The sequence below is a fragment of the Podarcis muralis genome, chromosome 13 (genome assembly GCF_964188315.1).
Source record: "Podarcis muralis chromosome 13, rPodMur119.hap1.1, whole genome shotgun sequence".
Classification (NCBI taxonomy): Eukaryota; Metazoa; Chordata; class Lepidosauria; order Squamata; family Lacertidae; genus Podarcis; species Podarcis muralis.
Window position 1 is genome coordinate 38,699,400 of NC_135667.1, and position 25,478 is coordinate 38,724,877.

The following is a 25,478-nucleotide window of genomic DNA, read 5'->3' on the forward strand; positions in this document are numbered from 1 at the left end:
AGCATTCTGTAGATAAATGCCTCAGAAACAGGGGAAGATTGCCTGTTCCAGGAAAGGAAGGGTTAACAAACTCATTATTTTTCCCCCAACAAGAAAGTATGTCTGAGCTGGATGTTCCAAGCTTCTAAACTTGGGCCTTATAGCTTGAGCAAGCAATCCTTGTGATTCTATACAAACAAGCTAGAAATTCTTATTGTCTGGTGTTCATTTTGTTATTCTAAGTTCATGGAGGATAACTGCTCCTTCTACCCCTTCTCAAAGTGAGCAGGCATTTTCTTCTGTTGGCGATTTTTGAAGACAATTTATTATTTTGGGCGTTTTTCTTCCATCATTATATATAAATATATTGATGTTCTTCTCTTTATACAATGTGATGTAAGGAGAATCCAGTGACTCAAGCTATATGTCCCACTCAAAGTCCAAAACAAAAACTATATCCAAAAGAGTTTCTTGATTCAGATGTAACAAAGGATACATAGCCAATTTTTTAAATATAGATTTCCAAAGGATACCTGCCATAAAATGCAAGGTAATTATATGATGTAGGTGCCCATATTTTCATAGAAGAAAAAACAGAGAGGATATGCTCATTTGCTATTTCCTCTTTATTAAGCACTCCTTGCTGTTCAGATCAGGCCTCAACACAATGATGTAGCATTTGGGGGAAAAGATGGAGCCCAGTAAGCCAGCACTGGAGGCCAAGATGGAGAAGATCTCCACAGCCACCATGTATTTCCCCTTGGTGCTCAGGTACACTGGAACAAAGGAGATCCAAACACTACAAAACAAGAACATGCTGAAGGTGATGAATTTGGCCTCATTGAAGCTCTCAGGCAGTTTCCTGGCAAAAAAGGCCACAACAAAGCTGATAATGGCCAACAAGCCCATGTAGCCCAGGACACAGTAAAATAGGGCAACTGACCCTTCGTTGCAGCCTAGAATGATTTCCCTCACCACAGAGTGCATGTCAGAATCAGGGAATGGGGGAGAGGTTCCTAACCACACAGTGCAAATGCCTGCTTGGATAAGAGAACAAGAAAACACAATGGAGCATGCCAGTCTTTTCCCCACCCACTTCCTCATTCTGGATCCTGGTTTGGTGGCCACAAAGGCCAGAACCACCGTGATCGTTTTGGCCAGAACACAAGAAACGGTCACTGTGAAAACAAGGCCGAAAGCCATTTGTCGGAGCAGGCAGCTCTTTCTGGAGGGCTGAGGAAGATCAATGGGCAGAGGAAGCAGAGCAGGAGGAAAGTGAGGAGAGTGTAGGTGAGGTCCCGATTGTTTGCTCTGACAATGGGTGTGTCCCGATGTTTAATGAAGATGACTAGGACCACCACTGTGAGGAGAGAGAGAGAAAGAGCCAACAATGCTAAGCTCATCCCCAGAGGCTCTTTAAAAGACAGGAAGCTGATGGTCTTTGGAATGCATTGTGATTGGTCCCTATTTGGATAGTGGTCCTTTGGGCATGCAACACAGTCAACCATGTCTGGAAAGAAAGTAATGTATTATTATTTCAGATGTGTTGGAGAGTGACTACTAAGCTGCTAGTATGGTACTCTTAAGGTTAAATTAGAAATATCACAGATATCTCCTTTTTTCACATTACAAGAAATGAGATTCTGACTAAACACCGGAAAGAACCTTTCGACGGGAAGAACTTAAGTAATGCGTAACAAACATTTTTCTTTTAGGACAGTGTCCATTATGGGGGCTGTCTATAAAGAGGGATGGAGGAGAAATTTGATTTTGTTGCTATTTGAATGGGAAAGTTATCTAAATTGCACTTCTTGAACCAACACATGAACCAAAAGTACAGTACAGTGGTACCTCGGGTTACATACACTTCAGGTTACATACGCTTCAGGTTACAGTCTCTGCTAACCCCAAAATAGTACCTTGGGTTAAGAACTTTGCTTCAGGATGAGAACAGAAATCGTGCTCCGGCGGCAGCAGGAGGCCCCATTAGCTAAAGTGGTGCTTCAGGTTCAGAACAGTTTCAGGTTAAGTATGGACCTCCGGAACGAATTAAGTACTTAACCCGAGGTACCACTGTATAGTTACCCTGCAAAATGTGTAATTCTCTAAAAATTTGTCATATATTCTCCAAACAAACAATAAATACAAAAATGTACCTAATACTAATTATTTAATTAATTTTCTCCACAACTTCTAATATAACTTATGTTTGAAAAGTATTTATCTTGTGTCTCTTACCCTTCTGAGATGAAATCTTGCCTTGAGGACAAGGAACACAATCATAGCAGCAGAATGGCTCCCCCTCCTTCTTTTTCTTGCTGGAACCAGGAGGGCAATTTGGGTTACACACAGAAAGGGGTGGAAACTGCCCATTTAAAGAAACACATAAACAGTTTAGCACACAGAAATTAGCAGTACTTTTGGCTTCCTATTCCTTCCAGCTAGAAGCAGGAAGACACTAAGTTACTTATTCTGCTCTTCATGATTTTAAAAAATAATGCCAAAACTGACTCTCTATGAGCCCCCTTTCGGCATTCAGAAGGAATGCATGAGGGCTCAAGGTGGGAAGTGGATTGGGGGCTCATCCTCACCAGCTCTGCCCCCATTGTTTCCATACATAATGTAACACATACTCCACCCCCAATTCTCCAGTCATAGGACATGTAAAAACTCATGGTTCTTGGAGAGGACTGAGGTGCATTGCCAAGGATGATCTACAAGTGTAAGAGTGGTCTTGTGTTCATTCATGTTCAGCTTGTGGGTTACCAGCAGGCATCTGGTTGGCCATACATAGATAAAGGGACCCCTGACCATTAGGTCCAGTCGTGACTGACTCTGGGGTTGTGGTGCTCATCTCGCTTTATTGGCCGAGGGAGCCGGCGTACAGCTTCCGGGTCATGTGGCTGGCATGACTAAGCCACTTCTGGCGAACCAGAGCAGCCCATGGAAACGCCGGAGCGGTACCTATTTATCTACTTGTACTTTGGCGTGCTTTCAAACTGCTAGATTGGCAGGAGCAGGGACCGAGCAACAGGAGCTCACCCCGTCGCGGGAATTCGAACCGCCGACCTTCTGATCGGCAAGTCCTAGGCTCTGTGGTTTAACCCACAGCGCCACCCGAGTCCCCTGGCCATACATAGTTCAATACAATAACCACCTGAGAGAATAGGGATGATTTTACATGGTACCTAAAGATATGTAGAGAAGGTGCCAAGCGAGTCTTCTTGGGGGACAGCTGATTTTATTTATTCCTTTGCCCTTATTTATTGTTTTGAGTTTTCCACAATCTAAGAAGCCCCTTTCCTCATTCTATGGTTGGTGACACAGGGCAGCTCCCCACAAACCTACATGGCCCCTGCTTCCTTCCCACCTGAGCAACAAACACCTTATTCTTGACAAAAGGCTCATGTAAAAACCCTGGGATAGAGAAAGCCCCAGCCAAACAGCCATGTTTATACCATATGCAGATGCTGGACAAGATGGGCCATTGGCCTGACTCCCCAAGTTCATCTTACTTTCTTAGGTATTGCAAAGGGAAATGTTTTGAATCAGGCTGAAAGCCAGGGATGAGCTGAACAGATGATCTCTAAATGCAACAACGCTCTGTTTTCCTGTATCTCATGGATGTAGGAGTTATGCCCCACCTGGTGAAAGCTTCGATGCCACACCATTCTGTTGTCATCAATGGAAATTTGCTGGCCTGGGGCAGATTCCACACCCACCCTTCCAACCTTGACCCTCACGAAGGAGTTATTTGGAAAAGTGACCATGTTGGTAATATCAAAGCCAGCTTCTACTTCCCTGCTCTCACTGAAAGATACCATTTCTCCAGCAGAGTTGTTGAAGGAGACAGTCCTAAGGAAGGGATGGAGCTACATTGGAAGAAAAAATAGTAACTATGAAGTCATGTAAATGTCTTTCCTTGCTGGCACTCAGGATGTCTCCAGACTGTCAGTACACATAGATACTGCTATGCGAAAGTAAGCCATCCCTGATAAATGGTTAGTAAGCTGAGAATTTGCCTAGTGAGCTGATGATTTCTATTGTTTCCTATGGAGAAAATCTCAATGCTTTCCAGAAACAAAAAGAAATGAGGGAAAATCCATGGCTTTTAGGACACACTGCTTGGATATCTGCCGCTGTTGCAAGAGGGCAACCAGCCTCATATACTCAGCATGAAAGGGTTAATACCATGGAGTAAGCTGTCCTGCCAGGCTCCCTCACTTTGGGAAGAAATGGGCAACAAATCCTGTTTTCTACTCAGCCTACGTGTGAATTCTCTGCTCCCTCCAGTCACATGGATTTAATCTGCCTCTCTTGTTCCAGACAAGAATGGAATATGAAACTAGTGTTTTCTATACCAATTGTTTAGAAACTATTACCATTTTGTAATCAAGTTATGTTTTACTGCCTGTGCAGATTTTTTTCTGACTGCTATATGGAAAAGCACATGAATGTTATCTTTGAAGAATTTTGTAAGTAAACTATATTATAACATTCAGTGGGATTCACTGGAAAGAGCACATCTGAAAGTTTTGCAGCCTATATTTCTGTGATTTGATTGGTGCATGTATTCCCATGTTAAATCTCTGCTACCGTTTCCTTACCCAAAACTTGGGTCTTGGCTTCCCGGGATTTCCAACAAGAATGACATTCCTTAACTTGTATTCAGAGAGGCTGCTTGTGAAGGAGCAGAACAGTGCGAGAGCGGATCATCCTGCACTAACAATTTCTCTGCAAAGACAATATTAATGGCCCAAAAATGGAAACAAGAGGAGCTACCGACCCTTGAAGAATGGAGAATGAAACTTATGGACTATGCAGAACTGGATAAACTGACTGGGAAGTTAGATACCAATGGGATCACAGGTTCATCGAGGACTGGGGAAAGTTTACAGATTATCTGAAAAGCATATGTGATGAACAGACAACGCTAGTGGGATTTAAAGAGGCTTTGTGAAAGTTAAAGATGTATTGTAAAAAAGAAGTAGATCTGAACGGATAATATTAAATGGCAACATAATATTAGAGAATGCATAAAAATAGAAAATATGGATGATTGGTGGAAAAGCTGGTGGAAGTCCAAAAAAGTTGAAATTTTTGAATACTGTTTGGGATGGCGAATTTGTAAAAGGAAAATCTAATAAAAATTATTTAAAAAAACAAAACAATTTCTCTGCAAAGACAGCTGCTCACAAAAACGCAGCGCCCTGTAGGATTGGATCCTCCTGCTTAACAGCTGTAAGTGGGATGGTCTGATCCTACACTGTGCTACTCCTTCATGAGCAACTTCTCTGCAAACAGGGGGAGAATCTGATCCTCCACAAAGTGCTCAAACATTTTTAGTGTGCTGATTTACACATCACTGCCCATGTCAAATAAAATGTATCTCATGAAAGGAATTACCTGCCAAGGCTGGAATTTCTGAAGCTCCTGCATCCCTCCTTCCACCGCTGCCCTGTATTTGGTCCTGGACAAGAACATGGCATGTAGAGCATGTGCTGTTGCATAGACAGCATTATAGAGACTATAGCTGTGGCCCGTTATACTCATCTCAAAGCCAGAGGAAGGGAGATCTTCCAGCTTCTCCTCTCCAGTGCAGGTTCTACTGGCCTGCTCTTCTGTATTGGAGTTTGGAAATAAACAGAGAAATGCTTGTTCCCAAAACTGCTTGACAAAGCCATTTCCATTTGCCTCAAAAGGATTTTGGACGTCAAGAAAGGCTTTGAATCCTTGCACCACATTTGAATGAACTGCAAAGGAGAGGGAACCATGGAAGACTTGCATATCCCAGCTCATTTGATAGGTCAATGCTGTGAAATCCACCTGTGCTGTCAGAATCCACACCTTGCCCTCAGAGGTCTTGGTTACATTTTCCAATTCACCAAGTGTTACCATTTCTTTCAAGTCAGTCGTAGAGATTGTTTCTCCATAGAAAACAACAACTTTGGCTTTACTTTCCATCATAGCTTGATAAATTTGGATTGAGTAGGACTGCAGATCATAATACTCTGCCAGATATGTGATTTTTGGGGTTTTCTTTGAGAAGGCCAAGCAAATGCCTTTCTGGGAGAGCAGAGGTTTCAGGGTCTCAATAAATCTCTCTCCACTGTCATTATCCACAGCGAGCAGCCCAACCCACGTCCAACCAAAGTGCAGCAGTAACTCAACGATCCCAGTGTACTGATGGGCTTCATTGGGCACCATCTTGTAGAAGGAGGTAGATTGGCTTTGACCAGCATCCTCTGGGGCAAAAGAGCCATAAGTGAGCTAAAAGGAAATAAAGGAGCATAATCCATAAATTGAGTGGGCATGCGTTTCCTGACTAATTATAAGGTGAGTTGCGACAGTTGCCCCAGGAAAGAAGGCGCTAGAAAACTTGGAGGGTGGCAGATCTTTTCTGCATGGAGTGCTTGTCAGCCTCTGCTTCCTTGCATACCCTCTTTCCCTCTCCTCTCCCCACCCCATTTTTCCTTCTCCAGTTCCTTCTCTTTGTTTCCGTGCAGTCCTGCTTTCCTCTCGCACCTACTCCCTTTCCCTTTCCAGTTTGTTCTCCTTGTTTTCCTGTACTGCTACTTCCCTGCACCCTAGCTTCACCACTATGGGACGCGGGTGGCGCTGTGGGTAAAAGCCTCAGCGCCTAGGACTTGCCGATCGAAAGATCGGCAGTTCGAATCCCCGCGGCGGGGTGCGCTCCCGTCGTTCGGTCCCAGCGCCTGCCAACCTAGCAGTTCGAAAGCACCCCTGGGTGCAAGTAGATAAATAGGGACCGCTTATCAGCGGGAAGGTAAACGGCGTTCCGTGTGTGCTGCGCTGGCTCACCAGATGCAGCTTGTCACGCTGGCCACGTGACCCGGAAGTGTCTCCAGACAGCGCTGGCTCCCAGCCTATAGAGTGAGATGAGCGCACAACCCTAGAGTCTGGCAAGACTGGCCCGTACGGGCAGGGGTACCTTTACCTTTACCTTAGCTTCACCACAGTATTTCACCTTCTCATTTCATGGTGTCTTAATTTCCCTTCCCTACCTTTGTCAAACCCCTAACCCACAGAGTCCCGCTCAAGGGCCACAATGTGTGGGGCAGTTTCAAAGAATCCTAGAATTGTAGAGTTGGAAGGGAACACAAGGGTCATCTAGTTGAACCCACAGAAATGCAGGAGGTGGTTGAACAACGTGGCATCAAGCAAATGTTATGCCACACTATAGGGGCCAATGCCTTGGGCCTGAGGTCCCTTGGACTCCCCAATAAAACATTTGAGGAGGCTGCCCTCCCCTCCCACAGGTGATGGGCATTACCATTCAAATGGTGTGTGCGCACTGTGTCATTTTGCAGGAGGGGTCTTGCCTGCCCCCCCATATTTTTTCAAGTTGGCATCACTTGGGGGGGGGGGTTTGCTCACAAAACCTCCAGATCACCTTTAACTGCATAACCTGAATTTGCTGGTATGTGACTGAATCTTATTCAAACATAGTAACAGCCTGGAAGCATCCTGAGATGAATTCTAGCTCAGGCACTTAGTGCATAGTGCTGTCTCTCCCTCCCACCCACCCTACTATGACTGCTACCCCCTCCTGCTACTGCTACTGCTGTGAATTAAAGCATTGCACAGCTAAATGCCTCAGATGAACACAGGTAGTTGCCTACTGCTGTGTCAGACCATTGATCCATCTAGCTCACCACTGATTATGTGGAGTGGTAGGAGACCTAATCAAAGATGCCACGGACTGAGCCTAGGACCTTCTACATTCACTGCGGGTGCTCTACTAATCCTTCCAGTAGTATGATGACTTGCCAGAATAAACAGGAGCAGAAGCTCACCACAAGATTCTGGATTGCAATCTGGGTTTCCTTCTAATATTTTCAGGTATGCACCCCAATTCGCAGTGGGTTGCAGAAAGGTTCCACCAGACATTCCTGCTGCCACTGAATCTTCCTTCAATGCAACAAATAGGATCACATCATCCACTGCGCTTGAGACACCAGACTAACTAGAGGAGTCAGGGGAGGCATGTAGCATACACTGCTCAGACACCCAGCAGAGAGAAAAGGCTTAAGAAAGGGGATGAGGAATGCCTACCTACAGCAAACATGTTTAAATGTTGCTGAAGGGTCAATACTATATGACAGGTGAAGACACGTTTTATCACATGTGGTAGAACTGTAAAATAATCAAAAGTTATTGGGAAATGATTTATAATGAAAAGAAAAAAATGTTTAAGACAACCTTTGTTAAAAGACCAGAAGCGTTTTTGTTAGGCATTACAGGCCAAGACTTGCCAAAAGAGTGGAAGAAATTATTTATGTATGCTACAGCAGTGGCTAGGATGCTACTAGCCCAAAGATGGAAAGATGACAAGATACCAACGGAAGAAGAATGGCAACAAAAACTGATGGAATATGCTGAAATGGTGAAGCTAACTGGGAAACTAAGAGACAAGGAGAATAGACACTTTAAAAAGGACTGGGAACCATTTATGTTGTATTTACAGAAACATTGTAAAGAAGTGGACTCACTAGCAGGGTTTGAGTAAACACTTACAACTAGGAAAACAAGCATAAAAATGAAGACGTAATAATGGGAAAATAGCAAAGTGTAAGAGGTACCGTATTTTTCGCCCTATAGGATGCACCGGCCCATAGGACGCACCTAATTTTTTTTGGGGGGGGGAAATAAAGGGGAACAAAATTATCCCCCCCCAGGCATGGGGCTGGGGCGGGGGAAGCCCGAGCTTCCCCCAACCCCAACCCCCAGAACATGCAGCTCTCCACAAGCATGGGAGCCCAGTGCCGGGCTCCCACGGCTTGCCGAGAGCTGCGCAAAGCTAAGCCTGGGCGCGCTGCGCCTCCCCGCTGTCCCCCGAGCTTGCGGGGCTGGGGGTGGGGCTCTCCTGAAGCCTGGAGAGCGAGAGGGGTCGGTGCGAAAGCCTGCATTCGCCCCATAGGACGCACACACATTTCCCCTTCGTTTTTGGAGGGGGAGAAGTGCGTTCTATAGGGCGAAAAATATGGTAACTGGAAAAAGCATGGTACAAAACGATAAGAAAATAACAATATTTAATTAAAAGATTACAAAATCAAGGTAGAAGAAGACAGGCAGGATAAGGACATATTTAAAGAACCAGAAGAAGAAATTGAGGGAAGTCATGGGAGAAGGGTGAGGGAGATGGGAATCCATATGTTCCTTTTTGTAGCATTGATTATTGTGTTGAATATAAAATTGTAAAACTTATTAAAAATTATATATGAGGGGGGGAAATACTATCTGACAGCTTTATGCTAAACATATTATTTAATTCTGTGAGGCACACTGGAAACACTTTTTGTGGAGGGTAGGATCACTCTTCTTTGTCAGTCACAACTATTTTTTACTATACAAAACCTTTCTGGATAGAAAAGATCATGGTGAATGAGTGAGAAGTCTCCAGTGGGAGATCTTACCTGGGGGATCTTGTAGATGCTCAAGATGTTTGCCATTAGGAGGGAGGTTTCAAAGTCAAGTCCTCCAATAACTGCCATCTGAAGTTTCTGAGTGTCACACTTGTAGTTGGGTACAAGTGTGGATGGGAGGTTCAGAGTAGCCGCGTAGGTCATCCTTTCATTGAAGTAACTGTCATAGATGTGGAATCCCAATGTAATATTAGGTAAGATCTTGGGGTTCTCATTGATCTCCTTGACAGCAAACACCAAGGCCAGGATATGCTGGTAGTTCTTTGGCAACACACTGCACAGAGAATTTTATGCTGTATCATTGTATGCAATTGTATCAAATGTGTGCTATACATTTTTTAAGGGCCACATGATGATTCTTCAGCATGTCAGTGCAAATTGTGCCCTAATATACAAATATATGTAAAACAAGTTCTGTTAAAAGAATGCATTGTATTCCACTTGTATAACACTTTCACTAATACATGCATTTTGGGGTCATTTCACCCCAGGATACGCATTTTTGTATTGTTTGGCTGGAGAAGTACACTAAAATTTGGAGAAGGGTGAATTTCAAATGATGGTTCTCTTTTGATTTCAACATCTTTTTAGAGCATGAGAAATCTGGTAGGTTCACATTTAAATGTGAACTGATTTGAATCCCCCCCCCTTCTCTAATAAGGAAATACAGTGGTACCTCGGGTTATATATGCTTCAGGTTACATACGCTTCAGGTTACAGACTCTGCTAACCCAGAAATAGTACCTCAGGTTAAGAACTTTGCTTCAGGATGAGAACAGAAATCGGGCCCCGGCGACACAGCAGCAGCAGGAGGCCCCATTAGCTAAAGTGGTGCTTCAGGTTAAGAACAGTTTCAGGTTAAGGATGGACCTCCCTAACGAATTGAGTACTTAACCTGAGGTACCACTGTACATATATTTACTTAGGGGTCCTACATGTACCTGAACGAGATTCAAGTGATGCTGTTGCTGACACCATCCTCTGACCAGACTCCCTAAACCTCCACTCCTGCCCAATTCACTCACAGATTGGTTAAACAACTGCTAGATACAAATTGCCACTTAAGCCTCCAGTTGTATTTCTGGCTGGTTGGACAGTTGAATTGGTTTAAGAAATCTGCTTCCTAACCTGAAATTTCCACCAACTCATTTGTTCTGATGCTCACCTCAAAATATTATCAGCACACTGAGGATAAATAGCCTTATCTGTTTACTTTCACCTCAGCTTTCTCTGGTCTTTGCCACATGTTCCTTCTCACAACTGACAGTTAACTGCCATTTCTTCACAGAACCTCCATTTGTTGCCCGGGCCAATTGGAGTGAATGTAACTGAACCAGGCCCTGTCTACAAATATTAGATGCAATTGTCTCTTTTCCCCCCTTCTTCTCTTCCCCTCTCACCATGAAGCCATCACCAAATAGCCCTACACCACATTAAGAGCACAAAGTTAAGGTGCAGAAAATTTCTTGTCACCACCCTCCCACACATTGATTTTTTTTTTTTTTGGCCTGAAAAAATAGTTTTACGTTATTTCATATTTTCTTACAAAGGAATGTGGATTATGGGCCTCTGATAACAAGGAGGCGACTGTGGACAGATACTTAAATCTACAGGATGGATTGTGTTTTGGCTCCACTGAATTGAAATTTCAGCCTTCACGACATATGAAAATGGCCAAGGAAACAGTTATTTACGTGTAGGAGGGTCAAGATATTAACTGATATGCATGAAATTTCAGATATAGCTATATAATTCCTAGTGTAGTAAGATAAGACCTTTGGAGCAGGCACCTTTTTTTAAAAAAAGTTTTTTATGAACCATCCTAGTAGGGCAGTTATTCTTCCTTTTTGACACCTTCCTCCGTGATGGAACCTGGGGCAACCCACCCCCCTGCCCCCCTTCCTACACCCCTGCTTAGGGTTGCTGCCTAACAAAGCATAGATTTAGGGTCTCCACCTTCCGCTTTCCAAGCCAACTCTTCAGCTTTGCAACAATTTCCCCATCCACCCCCACCTTTGCCTGGAAGTAAATCCAGTGAAATCAGTGGAACTTGTTTCTGAGTAAGCCTGGTCAGAGCTGGGGGATGTTTTTGTGGCATCTGATTACGTGTCATATAAAGTCTTTACAAGGTATTAAGAAGTTGACTGGTCGTTAGCCTTTCCTTGAAGTCTTCTTTGTCAGAAGCAGTAAGGAGGTGAGAAGCAAGTCCGCCAAGAATAAGATCACCAGGTTGGTAGTATTCATGTGGAATTCTGGACCAATCATGGATGGTGCAACGTGTATGTTTGCACACCATATGTGGCAGATGAAAGAGAAGGGGCACAATAAACAGCAGCATACTGAGGCAAATATTCTTCCTGATCACACACCCTCAGTTCTATCTAGAAAATAAACCTTAGCTTCAGAACCACGCTCAGTACAATATTCTGCCTGACCAATTCACAGATTAAAATCCTTTGTTGCAACCTGACAAAGAGAAAAGCAGAAATCCTTCCTCTTCCTCTGCCCTCTCCCTTACCTAGATTGGCAGGAAGGGGTTTTTTATACCTATATTTAGACTTTGGCTGGCATTCTCTGGAAATCTATTGAGACATTATCCAAGGGATAATGACAAGAGTGGTAATTACAGATGAGATAATAACTAGGGCTCTTCACATCAGGTACATCAAACAGATGGCACGAAAACCTGCTTGTAATGTTCCATTCTGTCCATCTTTGGGCCAACAAAAGTACATGTTGTATTAACCAATGAGAAAGAACATAAGAGTGGGTCTGTTATTAATGCTGACCAGTGGGATAATTTATCAGACCTCCTAAAATTTCCCACTCAAACATCTGGTCATTAATTTACTGAGAATCCTACCAAGACAGGCAAAAGAATGTTGAAAGGGACTGAGTTTTGCAGGTGGTTTGTGTTGGTGACAAAGAAGAATAGGTATTAAATGAGAATTCTCTAGATGCCAGGATCCAGGTTTGGGGCAAGTAAATACTCTTTGATGAGAGAATCCCAGCAGAGATTTTAAATCACAAAATATCAATTAAAGTAAACATGGAAGTATAGGCTTTTAAATCTTTAAAACAAGACCTTCTTCCTTTGCTGGGACTTCTCCTTCTTTCCATTTTTGGGCGAGTAACATTCTTGCCGCTGTAATCCCATACATGAATAAGTTCTGTCCCTATAATTCCCAAAAGAAAAGCTTCTGTTTTTGTTTTTGTTTTTTTACAAATGTTATTTTAAACATCCTTTTCAATTCTTTATATATCATTTCCCAGTAAGACCCCCCCCACATATGTTAAAAGGTACCTTCCTTCTCTTTACATTTCCATTTCCAACACTTATTTGATTTAGAATTATACATTTTTGCCAATTTACTCAATCTTAGATACCATAAATCTATCACTTTCATATAATTTTCACTTACACCGTAACATGCTGTAAATTTTATATCCATATTCCACAATTGTTCCCATGCTTCCATATCTATATTATGACCAATATCTATTGCCCAATGTATCACTGAAGATTTTACTTGTTCATACTTTGTTTTGAAGTCTAATAATATCTTATACATTTCAGACAGCACATTGCCGGGGTGTCAAAGTTACTTAAAGGCCCTCTGGGTCACTATAATGACTCCCACTGCTTTAAATAGGTAGTGAGAATAAACGAAAGATGCACGAACTCTTGAGGAAGCCTCAAACATTCGCAATTGATTAAGCATGGGTCTGAATGCCTGCAACTTCCTTAGCTAGCAAAAAACAGTTGAAATATCTCTGCCAGCTTCTTAGTTTTTCAAATGCACCATAAGGTCAAAAAAGCATTGGGAATCCCTGTGTCAGAGAGACCCCAGAGGATTTTTAAGGGAATTGCACATAGGAATTATAACAGATAAGATACAACATAGTTATACAATGTAGAAAAAAGAGAGATTAATTTGACCATATTCTGATAGAACAAATAAACAGAGATGGTAGGTTAATTTGTTATTTCTTCTTTATTAACTTTTCCTTGCAGTTCAAATCAGGCCTCAACACAATGATGTAGCATTTGGGGGCAAAGATGGAACCAAGTAAACCAGCACTGGAGGCCAAGATGGAGAAGATCTCCACAGCCACCATGTATTTCCCCTTGGTGCTCAGGTACACTGGAACAAAGGAGATCCAAACACTACAAAAGAGCAACATGCTGAAGGTGATGAATTTGGCCTCATTAAAGCTGTCAGGCAGTTTCCTGGCAAAAAAGGCCACAACAAAGCTTATAATGGCCAAAAAGCCCATGTAGCCCAGGACACAGTAAAACAGGGCAGCTGACCCTTCGTTACATCCTAGAATGATTTCCCTCATCGCAGAGTGCATGTCAGAATCAGGAAATGGGGGAGAGGTTCCCAACCACACACTGCAAATGCCCACTTGGATAAGGGAACAAGAAATCACAATGGAGCTTGCCAGTCTTTTCCCCACCCACTTCCTCATTCTGGATCCTGGTTTGGTGGCCACAAAGGCCAGAACCACCGTGATCGTTTTGGCCAGAACACAAGAAACGGTCACTGTGAAAACAAGGCCAAAAGCCATTTGTCGGAGCAGGCAGCTCAGTCTTTCTGGAGGGCTGAGGAAGATCAATGGGCAGAGGAAGCAGAGCAGGAGGAAAGTGAGGAGAGCGTAGGTGAGGTCCCGATTGTTTGCTCTGACAAGTGGTGTGTGCTGATGTTTAATGAAGATGGCTAGGACCACCACTGTGAGGAGAGAGAGAGAAAGAGCCAACAATGCTAAGCTCATCCCCAGAGGCTCTTTAACAGACAGGAAGCTGATGGTCTTTGGAATGCATTGCGATTGGTCTCTGTGTGGATAGTGATCTTCGGGGCACCCAACACAGTCAACCATGTCTGGAAAGAAAATAAAACATTCAGATTTCAGATTTTCTGGATAGCTTACAAATGTTAACAGTGTGAAACTCTTGAGGTTAAAATAGAAATATCACAGATATACATTTATATCTTTATAAATGTATACCTTTATACATTTGAAAAGCACCATGTATATATTGTGTCTCCTACCTTTCTGGGATGAAATCTTGCCTTGTGGACATGGGGCACAATCATAGCAGCAGAATGGCTCCCCCTCCTTCTTTTCCTTCCTGGAACCAGGAGGGCAATTTGAGTTACATAGCGAAAGGGGTGAAACCTGTCCATTTAAATAAACACATAAAGATTTTACCACACAGAAATTAGTAGTATTTCCCCCCAACCCCAACTAGAAATAGGAAGACACTAAAATACTTATTCTACTCATTTTTCTATTCATTCTTTTTAAAAAAGTGTGCTCAACCTGACCATCTGGGGAACAAATATCTCAAATGGAGCGCAATCTGTTGAAATGTAATGTTAAAGATATTCTCTTTTCCTATCTTTCATGGATGTAGGAATTATGCCTCACCTGGTGAAAGCTTTGGTGCCACACCATTCTGTTGTCATCAATGGAAATCAGCTGGCCTGGGACAGCCTCCCCACCCAGTCTTCCAATCTTGACTCTCATGAAGGAGTTATTTGGAAAAGTGACTATGTTGGCAATATCAAAGCCAGCTTCTACTTCCCTGCTCTCACTGAAAGTTACTGTTTCCCCAGCAGAGTTGTTAAAGGAGACACTCATAAGGAAGGGATGGAGCTGCATTGGAAGAAAAATAGGAACTATGAAGTAATGCATATGTCTCTCCTTACTGACACTCAGGATGCCTCCAACGTTCAGTACTGGCAGGGACTGCTATGCAAACAGAATCCATTCATTGGAATTGGTTCGTAAGCCGAGCATTCACTGAGACTGCCAATGATTTCCTTTCTCTCCTATAGGGAAAATCCTAATGCATTCCCGATCAAGACGAAATGAGAAAAAAATCCATGGCTTTCACTTCCCACTGCTTGGATATGTCACACTCCACGGAAGAGAATCATAGGGTAACCGGCCTCATATAACCATTATGCAGACATCTAATCAACGAATGAAGGGGGTTAATATCATGGAGTAAGCAGTCCTACCAGGCTTCGTCCATGTCACTTTCGTTCACTTTTGGAGGAAATGGGCAACAAAGCCTTTTGGCTCTGGGGAAACTCAGCCTGCAAGTGAATTCTATGCTTACGTTAAGTGGAGCATCCTAGTCTACACTCAGTACTTGAATATTTTCAGTGTACTCTTCAACATTTCACTGCCCATGTCAAATAACTTGTATGTTATAATAGGCATTACCTGCCAAGGCTGCAGTTTCTGAAGCTTCTGCATCCCTCCTTCCACCGCTGCCCTGTATTTGGTCCTGGACAAGAACATGGCATGTAGAGCATGTGCTGTGGCATAAACAGCATTATAGATGCTATAGCTGTGGCTTGTTATGCTCATCTCAAAGCCAGATGAAGGGAGATTTTCCAGCTTCTCCTCTCCAGTGCAGGTTCCACTGGGCTGCTCCTCTGTATTGGAGTTTGGAAATAAACAGAGAAATACCTGTGCCCAGAACTGCTTGACAAAGCCATTTCCATTTGCCTCAAAAGGATTCTGTACCTGAAGAAAGGCTTTAAATCCTTTTACCACATTTGAATGAACTGCAAAGGAGAGGGAACCATGGAAGACATGCATATCCCAACTCATTTGGTAGGTCAATGTTGTGAAATCCACCTGTGCTGTCAGAATCCACACCTTGCCCACAGATGTTTTGTGGATATTTTCCATTTCACCTAGTGTTAGCATTGTTCGCAAGCGAACCATGGACGTTGTTCCTCCATAGAAAACAACAACCTTGGCTTCACTTTCCATAATAACATGATAGATTTGGATCAAGTGGGAATACAAGACATAATACTCAGTCAAATGTGTCATTTTCAGGGTTGTCTCTGAGAAGGCCAAGCAAATGCCTTTCTGGGAGAGCAGAGTTTTCAGTGTCTGAATAAATCTCTCTCCACTATCATTAACTCCAGCGAGCAGCCCAACCCACGTCCAACCAAAGTGTAGAAGTAACTCAACAATCCCAGTGTACTGATGGGCTTCATTGGGCACCATCCTGTAGAAGGAAGTAGATTGGCTTTGAGCAGCATCTTCTGGAGCAAAGGAACCATAAGTGAGCTAAAGGGAATAAAGAGGCAGAAATCATAAATGCAGAAGAAGGATTGTATGTGTATTCAAGGCCTACCCACCATACAGATGAGATGAGCCAGTTGCCTCAGGAAGGAGACTCCAGAAAGTTGGGAGGGTGGCCGATTTGGCCTCCATGGAGTGCTGCCCTGCTTTGCTCTCCTTTCTTCTCATCTTCTGTCTCCAGTTCATTCTCCTTGCTTTCCTGTGCTGCTGCTGTCCTCCTCCCTAATTTTCCTTCTCCATTTCATCCCCTTTGTTTCATCACAACATTTCACCTCTTTATTTTATGAAGTCCTACCTTCCCTTCCTTTCCAGACCTCTACTGTACCACAGACGCACAGAATCACACACAAATGCCAGAATGTGTGCACAGCTGCCTCCTGTGTCAGCCAGTGTGGTGTAGTGGTTAAGAGCAGAAGAGTCGTAATCTGGTGAACCAGGTTCACGTCTCCGTTCCTCCACATGCAGCTGCTGGGTGACCTTGGGCTTGTCACACTTCTCTGAAGTCTCTCAGCCCCACTCACCTCACAGAGTGTTTGTCGTGGGGAGGAAGGGAAAGGAGAATGTTAGCCACTTTGAGTCTCCTTCGGGTAGTGATAACGCGGGATATCAAATCCAAACTCTTCTTCTTGTTCTTTCTGACAGGCAGGCTTTCAGATTTGCAAAAGACCACCTTAAGTCTCCAGTCAGTAAGCCATAGCCAAGTTGGAAGAAATGTCAATTTGCAGAATGGAATGTGGAGGTGTTGTTTTTTTTGAGGAGCTGGAGTAATGAAGCGAGGTGAGATGAGCTGTCTCCCACAAACACAGTACCTTCTCAGTCAGGAGGGTGGAAAACAGGACTGGGGTGGGGGTGGTGTTTCCCGAGCCCCAATAAGTTACAGCCTTATATAACTAGAATGTTTAGCTCTAGTTAATGCTTGAGGGTGTAAAGGCCATAGAGTGGTAAGCTGCTGTTGCCAATCTTGTGTAGGTCATGCCTCCTTCACCTCCGGTGAAAGAGGGGACCTTTCTGCCAACACATGAGCCAAAGTGCAATGTTTGTTGGCCAATCCAGACCATTCTCTGCATGCCTCAGTAGAAGCTCTGTACAGGACCATTTCCAAACATAAAGAGAAAGTCACCTATTGAAGATCCTATTACTGACTTTTTTAAGCTCTAAATTGTCTGAACCTCATATATCTAGAGGGTCACACTTCTTGGTTTATTGGGTGAGGCCAGGTCACACCTAATACATTCTGTTGCCTGAGATAGAAACCAACTGGTCCTGCCATTGAATCCTCCTTCAATATACCAATAGGACCACATCAGTCCCACTGTACTGGGACACCAGACTAGGTAGAGGAGTCAGGGGAGGCAGTGCTCAGACCTAGAGCAGAGAGAAAAGGCAAGTGTGCTTAAGAAGGGGAAATAGGACTGCCCACCTAGAGCAGACATCTTTAATTGCAAAGCCCACAGGAAACACATTTTGTGAAGAGCGGGACCACCCTCCTTTTTTAGCCACAACTCTACAAAACGTTTTTGGATAGAAAAGATCATGGTGATTGTGTGTGAAGAGTCCAAGGCAGTATCTTACCTGGGGAATCTTGTAGATGCTCAATATGTCTGCCATGTAGAGGGAGGTATCAAAGTCCAGTCCCCCAATAACTGCCACTAGGTGTTTCTGGGTGTCGCACTTGCAGTTGGGTATAAATGTGGAGGGAAGGTTCAAAGCAGCCCGATAGGTCAACCTTTCATTGAAGTAACTGTCATAGATGTGGAATCCTAAGGTGATATTTGGAAAGATCTTGGGGTTCTCATTGATCTCCTTGACAGCAAATATCAAGGCCAGAATATGCTGGTAGTTCTTTGGCACAACACTGCAATGAGAATTTCATGCTATATTTTTGAAATATATGCTATGCAATTTAAAGGGGGGGGAAGGTTTGACAATTCTTCAGCATTTTAGTTGAAATTGTGTCCTATTATATATGCAAAGGAGTTTCCCTGAAGGAATACATTGTATCCCACTTTTATACTTGTAGCTCACTTTTATTAATACAGTGGTACCTCAGGTTACAGACGCTTAACTGCCATTTCTTGGCTGATCAGAACCTTCAGCCAATTAGTATGTTGTTGCCCAGGCCAATTGGAATGAATGGACCTGATCCAGTCCCTGTCTATAAATGAAATTCCCTCTCTTCCCCTGTCACCAGTCCTCTGTCATCGAACAAGCCTGCACCATAGTGACAGTACAAGGCTACAGACATTGACAGTCACACAGAGACATCAACAGAAGCCATAGAATATTTTGAAATATTTTGAAACCACGAAGCTGATTAATAAAAATAATATATCTCACAAGATAAAAATAAAGTGTACAGGCTGCCCTTTGGGCTTAGACATATACAAATCAGTTATTTACAGGTACTGATCTGATCCTACAAAAAAGCTGTATTGAAATGCAGAGAAGCAGGTAGCCAGGCTTAATGGAGTTATTCTCATCATATTCAAACCTGTGACACATTTTAAACTGGGAGGGTCATATAAGACTAGCCTGACTTGGATGAGAACATCTGAATGAGAATTTCACCTCAAAGGAGAGGTGAGCTTTTAAGACCCTTCACCCCAAACTTTCAGAGATGAAGTTCAATATTCAGAACAGAGAAGGGCTTTCCATCTTAAAGTAGGTAAGTTTAAGTTGTGGCTCCTCTTGTGAAACTCTTCTTGGAAGAAATTTGGTGGGGTGTGGGGAGGAGAGAACACATGAATGAAAGAAAGACTCTCTCATCTCACTGACGACACATTCAGATCTCCATTTCCCTCCTCCCAATCCAACTCTTCAGCTTTGAAATGGGTTCCCCACCCACCTAACACCTCTGCCTGGAAGGAAATAAGTGGAAGAGGCTTCTCTGTAAGCCTGGTTAGAGCTGGGGAATGTTTCTGTACCACCTGATTACTTGATACATGAAGTATTTACAAGGTATTAAGAAGTTGATGGGTGGTTAGCCTTTCTTTGAAGTCTGCTTTGTCAAAAGAGGTAAAGAGGTGAGAAGCAAGTCCGCCAAGAATAAGATCACCAGGTTGGTAGTATTCATGTGGAATTCTGGACAGATCATGGATGGTGCAACATGTATGTTTGCACACGATATGTGGCAGATGAAAGAGAAGGGGCACAACAAACAGCAACATACTGAGGCAAATATTCTTTCTCATCTGACACACTCATTTCCATCTGGAAAATGAACCTTAGGCTCAGAACCACACTCAGTACAATAGCACTTACCTACCAATTCACAGATTAAATCCTATTTTACACCTCAAAAAAGAGAAAAGCAGAAATCCTCCCTCTTACTCTTCCCTCTCCCCTGCTTAGAATGACAGGAAGGGGTTTTATGTCCATGTTGAGACTCTGGCTGGTTTTTTCTGGAAATCTATTGAGACATTATTCAAGAGAGACTTAGTCATGGCGAGATTGATAATTACAGCTGTGATGATAACTAGGTCTCTCTACATCAAAAACAACAAAATGACCAGAAAAAACACCAGCACATGCTTCTGTTATTTCATCAAAAGTGGTTTCTGTCTGTTTATGGGACAACAAAAGAGCATGCAAAAATAACTACAAGGAGGAAGAAAAAAACAGAACAATGGTCCAATCTGCTATCAGTGCTGTAAAGCTTCATCTGTTCATTAATTTACTGACAATCATAATAAGATTGAAAAATTGTGAAAGGGATTGAGTTATGACAGATGATTTGTGTTGGTAGCAAGGAAAATTAAGTATAAAAAAGGAGAATCCCCTGGATGCCAAGATCCAGGTATGGGGCAAGTACTCTTTGGTGAGAGAACCCCAACAGATATTTTCAATCACAAAATATTCAGCAAAGTAAAGCGTGGAAATACAGGTTGTTAGATCTTAAAAATATACCCCCCATGAGTTCCAAAACTTCCCTCTCACCTTACTGTTGAACAGGACCACACATCTGGTAAGTGAAAAACTGGCTTACTTACAAACGCTTCAAAGGTCAGGTTCATGTGTTTCTCTATACATCAGTCAGAAAACACAGGCAGTAACACTTGGCTTAGTTACACTGGTGAAAGCTCCAAATTATTGGTATAGGAGTCCAAGAGAGGCTTCTTAGAGCCATGAGGTCTGAGCTTGTAGCAACCAGCTAAGACCTTAAATGTTGTGCTTCTTGGGTAGACTGATAGAGAGCAATAGGCCATGTATGTCTGGATAAAGCCTGCTGGCTGGGCCTATGATTCTAAAGATTGGTAATTAGGGTGAGGTAAGCTAGCTTTTGCTATTTTGGGGCTCTGCTCAAATTCCAAGAGTGTCTTGGTATCTTCCTTAAATGTAATTCTAAGTTAAAATGGTTCTGTTTGGTGCTGCAATCTCTCAATAACGTATTTGCTTCTATTTGCTTCTTTCACTTCTTATTGTAGGATTTCATCTGAATGTGGTATGTAGGGCTGCTGTCAGGGTTGGTTTTCTGAAAGGGCCCAGCTAATCTTCCCAGACAACATAACCCTCAACATTGTTGTTGTTGCTTAGTCATTTAGTTGTGTCCGATTCTTCGTGACGCCATGGACCAGAGCACGCCAGGCACTTCTGTCTTCCACTGCCTCCCGCAGTTTGGTCAAACTCATGCTAGTAGCTTCGAGAACACTATCCAACCATCTCGTCCTCTGTCGTCCCCTTCTCCTTGTGCCCTCCATCTTTCCCAACATCAGGGTTTTTTCCAGGGAATCTTCTCTTCTCATGAGGTGGCCAAAGTACTGGAGCCTCAGCTTCAGGATCTGTCCTTCCAGTGAGCACTCAGGGCTGATTTCCTTAAGAATGGATAGGTTTGATCTTCTTGCATTCCATGGGACTCTCAAGAGTCTCCTCCAGCACCATAATTCAAAAGCATCAATTCTTCGGCGATCAGCTTTCTTTATGGTCCAGCTCTCACTTCCATACATCACAACTGGGAAAACTATAGCTTTTAATATATGGACCTTTGTTGGCAAGGTGATGTCTCTACTTTTTAAGATGCTGTCTAGGTTTGTCATTGCTTTTCTCCCAAGAAGCAGGCGTCTTTTAATTTCGTAGCTGTTGTCACCCTGAAAGGTATAACCCATCTCTTTTACTTGTTTGCCCATGTAGGACCATAGGCTAGGCCCCCATGGTCAAACTAGAACTAGAAAATCCCACTCCTTCCTGATATGCTAGTATCTCTCTCGTCTCCTTTACATGTCCTGCAGCATTGGGAAATTAACTCTGGGAAGGTGTTCAGAAACCACACATTCTTTGCAAGTGCTGTGTGAGTGTCTGGAGGTGGTTGTAGGATGGATTGCAGCTAACAGATTGAGGTTGAATCCTGACAAGACAGAAGTACTGTCTCTGGGGGACAGGAGGCGGGTGGGTGTGGAACACTCCCTGGTCCAGAATGAGGTAACTTTGCCCTGAAGGACCAGGTGCGCAGCTTGGGAGTCATTTTGGACTCACAGCTGTCCATGGAAGCACAGGTCAATTCTGTGTCCTGGGCAGCTGTCTACCAGCTCCATCTGGTACACAGGCTGAGACCCAATCTGCCCGTGGACTGTCTTGCCAGAGTGGTGCATGCTCTGGTTATCTCCTGCTTGGACTAGTGCAATGTGCTCTGTGTGGGGCTACCTTTGAAAGTGACCCGGAAACTACAACTAATCCAGAATGCGGTGGCTAGACTGGTGACTGGGAGTGGCCACCGAGACCGCATAACACCCATCCTGAAAGACCTACATTGGCTCCCAGTATGTTTCCGGGCATAATTCAAAGTGTTGGTGCTGACCTTTAAAGCCTTAAATGGCGTAGGCCCAATATACCTGAAGGAGCATCTCCACCCCTATCATTCAGCCCAGACACTGAGGTCCAGCACTAAGGGCCTTCTGGCGGTTCCTTCACTGCGAGAAGTCAAGTTACAGGGAACCAGGCAGAGGGCCTTCTTGGTAGTGGCGCCCGCCCTGTAGAATCTCCTCCCATCAGATGTGAAATAAATAAACAACTATCAGATTTTAGAAGACATCTGAAGGCAGCCCTGTTTAGAGACGCTTTTAATATTTGATGAATCATTATATTTTAATATTGTGCTGGAAGCTGCCCAGAATGGCTGGGGAAAAACAGCAAGATGAGTGGGATATAAATAATAAATTATTATTATTATATTATTATTATAAGCAGAAGCAGCTATTTGTGCTCCTAAGAAAAAAAACACCTCAGATATGGAAACATATAGAAATGCCCAAACAAATGTGAGTATGTGAAACAAAGGACTATTTGGATGGGTGGTATATAGATGTAATAAAGAAAAAACGATTAGCAAATACAAAAAGAATGGTTAATTAACGTATTTGAGATATCAAGATGTAAGAGAGAATTAACTTTACAGTTGCCCAGATGTATTCAGTATTCATAGTGGGTCATGGAATGAAACGGACTTTTTATTTACCAATCTTCTTGTACCACCATTTTTCAAAGAATGTCTGATAATATTGTATTTTCTAATTAAAAGGACTTTTATTGTAATCATGTTCAAAATGCTTTTTCTCCAAAATATTCATTCAGTACCAACCAGTCCCATCTTCTCAACCAAAGCCCATTATCAATATCACCATTGTTATAAGTAAGAACAATGAGGCCGGAGGATCATCACCCAGCTATTGTTTTATTGTTTTATTTGTTTTGATATGTTGTACACCACTTTGATATTTTTATTAAAAATATAAAGCGGTATAGAAATGGAAAAGCAAATAAATAAATAAATAAATAAATAAATAAATAAATAAATAAAATAAAAACAAGAAATTGTGTAGCAAATATTGCCTGTAACTACTGAAATCAATGGTACTGATTAATCATGACAGTAGCAGTTCCACTGAAACCCTACTTACTGGAGAATCACATAGAAAAGAATAAGGAGAAGCTTTTTAAGCCTCCCAATATATTGTTTTCTCTTTTTCAGTGTATAATTATCCACCATCTGGTGTTCTAGTCAGGCCTTCATACTTTGCAGTACCCATGACAGTTTCTTAGTTTCCCAAACGTTGAAAAAGGCTGTGGACCCCTATTTCTGATAGAACAAAAAACAGAGATGTTAGGTTAATTTGTTATTTCTTCTTTATTAACTTCTCCTTGCAGTTCAGATCAGGCCTCAACACAATGATGTAGCATTTGGGAGCAAAGATGGAGCCCAGTAAGCCAGCACTGGAGGCCAAGATGGAGAAGATCTCCACAGCCACCATGTATTTCCCCTTGGTGCTCAGGTACACTGGAACAAAGGAGATCCAAACACTACAAAAGAGCAACATGCTGAAGGTGATGAATTTGGCCTCATTAAAGCTGTCAGGCAGTTTCCTGGCAAAAAAGGCCACAACAAAGCTGAGAATGGCCAAAAAGCCCATGTAGCCCAGGACACAGTAAAACAGGGCGACTGACCCTTCGTTGCAGCCTAGAATGATTTCCCTCATCGCAGAGTGCATGTCAGAATCAGGGAATGGGGGAGAGGTTCCTAACCACACAGCACAAATGCCCACTTGGATAAGGGAACAAGTAAACACAATGGAGCTTGCCAGTCTTTTCCCCACCCACTTCCTCATTCGGGATCCTGGTTTGGTGGCCACAAAGGCCAGAACCACCGTGATAGTTTTGGCCAGAACACAAGAAACAGTCACTGTGAAAACAAGGCCAAAAGCCATTTGTCGGAGCAGGCAGCTCACTCTTTCTGGAGGGCTGAGGAAGATGAATGGGCAGAGGAAGCAGAGCAGGAGGAAAGTGAGGAGAGTGTAGGTGAGGTCCCGATTGTTTGCTCTGACAATGGGTGTGTCCTGATGTTTAATGAAGATGGCTAGGACCACCAGTGTGAGGAGAGAGAGAAAAAGAGCAAACAATGCTAAGCTCATCCCCAGAGGCTCTTTAACAGACAGGAAGCTGATGGTCTTTGGAATGCATTGCGATTGGTCTCTGTGTGGATACTGGTCTTCGGGGCACCCAACACAATCAACCATGTCTGAAGAGAAAATAATATATTCAGATTTCAGATGTTCTGGATAGCAACTACGAATAGAAACATCACAGATGTGTCCTTTATACATTCCAAAAGTACCATGTACATATATTGTCTCACCTACCTTTCTGTGATGCAATCTTGCCTTGAGGACATGGAGCACAATCATAGCAGCAGAATGGCTCCCCCTCCTTCTTTTCCTTCCTGGAACCAGGAGGGCAATTTGAGTTACATAGTGAAATGGGTGGAACCTGCCCATTTAAATAAATATATAAACATTTTAGCATACAGAAATTAGTAGTATTCCCCCCCCCCAACCCACCCCCAACTAAAAATAGGAATACACTAAATTACTTATTCCAAACTCGGAGCCAAACTACTCATTTTTCTATTCATGCTTTAAAAAAAGTGTACTCAACCTAACCATCTGGGGAACAAATATCTCAAATGGAGCGTGATCTATTGGAATGTAATGTTAAAGATATTCTCTTTTCCTATGTCTCAATGTTAAAAATATTCTCTTTTCCCATCTCTCATGGATGTAGGAATTATGCCTCACCTGGTGAAAGCTCTGGTGCCACACCATTCTGTTGTCATCAATGGAAATCAGCTGGCCTGGGACAGCCTCCCCACCCAGTCTTCCAACCTTGACTCTCATGAAGGAGTTATTTGGAAAAGTGACTATGTTGGCAATATCAAAGCCAGCTTCTACTTCCTTGTTCTCACCAAAAGATACTGTTTCCCCAGCAGAGTTGTTAAAGGAGACAGTCCTAAGGAAGGGATGGAGCTGCATTGGAAGAAAAATAGGAACTATGAAGTAATGCACATGTCTCTCCTTACTGAAACACAGGATGCCTCCAAAGTTCAGTACTGGCAGTAATGGGTCATAAGGTGATCATTCCCATAGATAGCCAATGATTTCCTTTCTCTCCTAT

General features: G+C 43.0%; 2 pseudogenes across 1 annotated transcript; both read right to left on the reverse strand.

The window, feature by feature from the left end:
* Nucleotides 1–594: 594 nt before the first annotated feature.
* On the reverse strand, nt 595–24,819 carry LOC114596798 (vomeronasal type-2 receptor 26-like; annotated as a pseudogene). The gene is made up of 6 exons (XR_013390453.1): nt 24,668–24,819; nt 9,417–9,699; nt 5,386–6,249; nt 3,624–3,851; nt 2,218–2,344; nt 595–1,489 (listed from the first exon to the last, which is right to left on the reverse strand). The product of XR_013390453.1 is annotated as a vomeronasal type-2 receptor 26-like (transcript).
* LOC114582671 (vomeronasal type-2 receptor 26-like) lies at nt 12,756–18,743 on the reverse strand (annotated as a pseudogene).
* Nucleotides 24,820–25,478: the final 659 nt, after the last annotated feature.